Source organism: Sinocyclocheilus grahami, unplaced genomic scaffold (genome assembly GCF_001515645.1).
Source record: "Sinocyclocheilus grahami isolate Dianchi unplaced genomic scaffold, SAMN03320097.WGS_v1.1 scaffold310.1, whole genome shotgun sequence".
Classification (NCBI taxonomy): domain Eukaryota; kingdom Metazoa; phylum Chordata; class Actinopteri; order Cypriniformes; family Cyprinidae; genus Sinocyclocheilus; species Sinocyclocheilus grahami.
Window position 1 is genome coordinate 665,246 of NW_015505489.1, and position 3,659 is coordinate 668,904.

General features: G+C 55.4%; 1 protein-coding gene and 1 long non-coding RNA gene across 3 annotated transcripts in view; one reads left to right on the forward strand and one right to left on the reverse strand.

Moving 5' to 3' along the window:
• The window catches only part of LOC107601672 (uncharacterized), a 2,331-nt gene extending 684 nt beyond the window's left edge, over positions 1–1,647 (reverse strand). Inside the window, exons 1-2 of the long non-coding RNA XR_001610966.1 lie at positions 1,618–1,647; positions 865–1,026 (exon numbers count right to left, since the gene is read on the reverse strand). This is a non-coding gene — a long non-coding RNA (uncharacterized lncRNA). The remainder of the gene's footprint in view (positions 1–864; positions 1,027–1,617) is intronic.
• Positions 1–3,659, forward strand: part of LOC107601670 (aromatic-L-amino-acid decarboxylase-like) — a 40,991-nt gene that overhangs the window by 5,244 nt on the left and 32,088 nt on the right. The gene's annotated exons all lie outside the window — the stretch shown is intronic.

Genomic DNA, 3,659 nt, shown 5'->3' on the forward strand with positions numbered 1-3,659 from the left:
CCCTCTCCAGAACTCCCGGGAGCAGAGCGATCGGGGGAAAAGCGTACAGACGAAGCCTCGGCCAAGTCTGCACCATGGCATCCAGCCCCAGTGGAGCTGGATGCATGAGGGAGAACCAGAGTGGACAGTGTGTCGTTTCCTGTGACGCAAATAGATCCACTTCCGCCTGGCCAAATTCCCTCCAAATGAACTCCACCACCTCTGGGTGGAGCCTCCATCCCCCGGGCCTCAGCCCCTGTCTCAACAGGATATCTGCCCCCTGATTTCGATACCCAGGGATATAAACTGCTCTTAGAGGAGCTTCCCCTGAGCCCACAGAAGGATCTGGCGCGCCAGCTTGTACAAGTGGCGTGAACGCAGACCCCCTGCCGATTGATGTAGGAGACCACCAATATGTTGTCTGTGCGGACAAGCACATGATGCCCCCTCCCTCTCCAGAACTCCCGGGAGCAGAGCGATCGGGGGAAAAGCGTACAGACGAAGCCTCGGCCAAGTCTGCACCATGGCATCCAGCCCCAGTGGAGCTGGATGCATGAGGGAGAACCAGAGTGGACAGTGTGTCGTTTCCTGTGACGCAAATAGATCCACTTCCGCCTGGCCAAATTCCCTCCAAATGAACTCCACCACCTCTGGGTGGAGCCTCCATCCCCCGGGCCTCAGCCCCTGTCTCAACAGGATATCTGCCCCCTGATTTCGATACCCAGGGATATAAACTGCTCTTAGAGGAGCTTCCCCTGAGCCCACAGAAGGATCTGGCGCGCCAGCTTGTACAAGTGGCGTGAACGCAGACCCCCTGCCGATTGATGTAGGAGACCACCAATATGTTGTCTGTGCGGACAAGCACATGATGCCCCCTTAGGCAACCTCTTCGGCCACCACCGGGAGCGCTACAGCTTCATCAGCTGCCTCTGGGGGCGCTGCAGCTTCGTCAGCCACCTTCAGGGGTGCTGCAGCCTCTTAGGCCACCTCCGGGAGCGCTGTAGTTTCATCAGGTGCCTCTGGGGGCGCTGCAGCTTCGTCAGCCACCTTCGGGGGCGCTGCCCCTGTCCCAAAAGAAGGATCTGGCGCGCCAGCTTGTACAAGTGGCGTGAACGCAGACCCCCTGCCGATTGATGTAGGAGACCACCAATATGTTGTCTGTGCGGACAAGCACATGATGCCCCCTTAGGTCTGGAAGAAAGGGTGTCAGAGCTCGAAACACGGCCAGCATTTCCAGGCAGTTCATGTGCCAAAAGAGATGATGGCCTTCCCACAGACCCTGGGCAGAGCGGCCACTCATGACCGCTCCCCAGCCCATGAGAGAAGCATCCGTCACTAGCGTTACGCGACGACAAAGAGCCCCTAACATCGGGCCTTGAACCAGGAACCGGAAGAAGCCTTCTTCCTCCTTCCCCTCCTCCGTTTCCGAGAGTGTGGCACTGCAGCTACGTCTACCACCTCTGGGGGCGCTGCAACCCCTTCGGCCACCACCGGGAGCGCTGCAGCTTCTTCAGCCGCCTCTGGGGGCGCTGCAACCTCTTCGGACACCACCGGGAGCGCTACAGCTTCATCAGCCACCTCTGGGGGCGCTGCAGGTTCGTCAGCCACCTTCGGGGGCGCTGCAGCTTCGTCAGCCACCTTCGGGGGCACTGCAGCCTCTCTGGCCACAGTCCTCGGACTGGATCTGAGATACTATCTGCTTGATAGTGAGCATCTTGAACCGAAGCCATTTGATAGCGCGGTTCAGAAGACAGAGATCTAAGATCGGATGCAACCCACCATCCTTCTTCGGAACGATGAAGTAACACGTTCTATGGCCCCCTTCCTCAAGAGAGTATCTACTTCTTGTTCCATTACCAGAGCCTGCTCGGGGCCCACTAGTGTGGGGATGACCCCTGTTGGGGCAAAATTAAATAACTCTCATCGGCATAAGAGACAAATTCACTCTCAGTGTCTTTTAAACGGTTTTATTCTTTGCAGAGAAGGTCAAGCACCATACAGGATACAAGTCGCTGCAGAGTGTGACCAGGAAGGGAGGGCAAGCCTCTGCTTTATATCCCCTTTTCCAAGTCAAGGTTACAAACTCTTAACAGCTGCATTTTCCCAAACATGGACAGAAAGTTAAAAACCACCATACTATATCATACTTCTAAACATCCGTTTAGGGCCTGGATGACCCCTAGGGCCCGGGTGGCCCCCCCCCCCCCCGGTCATCCTCCCCTAATCCCCATATGGCTCTGTGGGCCCTTTATTACCCATATATCTTATGCTAAATTCCCAAACCCATCTCCCATTAATTACACACAGCAGTTTCAAGAAAACACATGCACTACATTAGGTTCCATTAGTGTCACAGTGCGTGCGGGGAGATGAAGCGAGGACTCAATCGCTGGAGAAATGGTACTCTTATTTTAGTAAAAAACTAAACAAAAACAAACTCAAACCACCCCGAGGGGGAAAAACAGACAGGCAGGCCTAAAGCGGCACACATGCAGACACGAAACACACACAATGAGAAATGACGGATCAGCACAGGACGGCAGACACAAGGAGAATAAATAGGAACCAAACGAGGAAGCTAACGAGGGAGACACAGGTGGAGCAACTAAAACAATAACGAGGTAACAAGATGGGAGGGGCCAGACGATAGACAGGAGAGAGCACATGGCAACAGACAAACACAACACAAGCCATGTGCTCCCAGAACACAGTCATCTGGTGGCCCTCCTGGGCACACCGGCTGAAGACTGTGACAATTAGCACATAGGTTCATGCAACAGTCAATGAAGATTAATTTTTCTACCACACCCCGTTGAAATGAGGTGGACGAGAACCGAACTGAATTCTGTAACCTTTCTCTACAATCTGCAGGACCCATTTTGAGATATTTGTTAGAAGTTTCCACGCTACCAGAAAATCTACTAAGGGAACCAGCCTCCCGAGGCTGGCCTCTGGTGTTATTAGAGGAGCCAGTTCGGTGCCCTGAAGTGGATGACCGGCAGGGAACGACCGACCTGACTGCTGTAGCACCCTCACTCAAGGGGGCGAGCTCTCCCGTGCTGTACCGTCGCCGGGCAGCTGCTGGGAATTTCGCTCGCTGGAGCTCACTGAGCCCTGAAGCACCGAGGGTGGCAGGGGTATCAGTGACTCTCCGTGAGGGCACTGAGGAGGATCGGGCACCGTATAATGAGGTGTTATCCTTTCCTCCCCAGGTGGGGCTGCCCTCAGGGGCCTGACGATGTTGGCCCTGTTGACGCTCAGCAGCCCCATGGGCGACGAGGGAGGAATCGTTGAAATGCCGCCGCTTGCTTTTTCGCCTCCTGAAACCTCTCGACGACAGTGGTGACTGCGTCGCCGAAAAGGCCAGAGGGCGAAAGCGGGGCATCTAGGAGGAAGAATCTGTCCTTATCTTGCATATCAGACAGATTCATCCACAGATGCCGCTCCGTGGCCACCATTGCTGCCATTGAACGGCCTATAGCTCTGGCCGTTTCTTTGGCGGCTCGGAGGGACAAATCTGTGGCCCGACACAGTTCAGCTACCACGTCGGATTCCCCCTCCTCCCTGTCATCTAGGTCCTTGAGCAGGTCAGCCTGGTACGCTTGTAACCCCGCCATGGTGTGCAAGCACGCGCCAGCCTGACCTGCCGCCGTATAAGCTTTCCCAACCAGACTAGATGT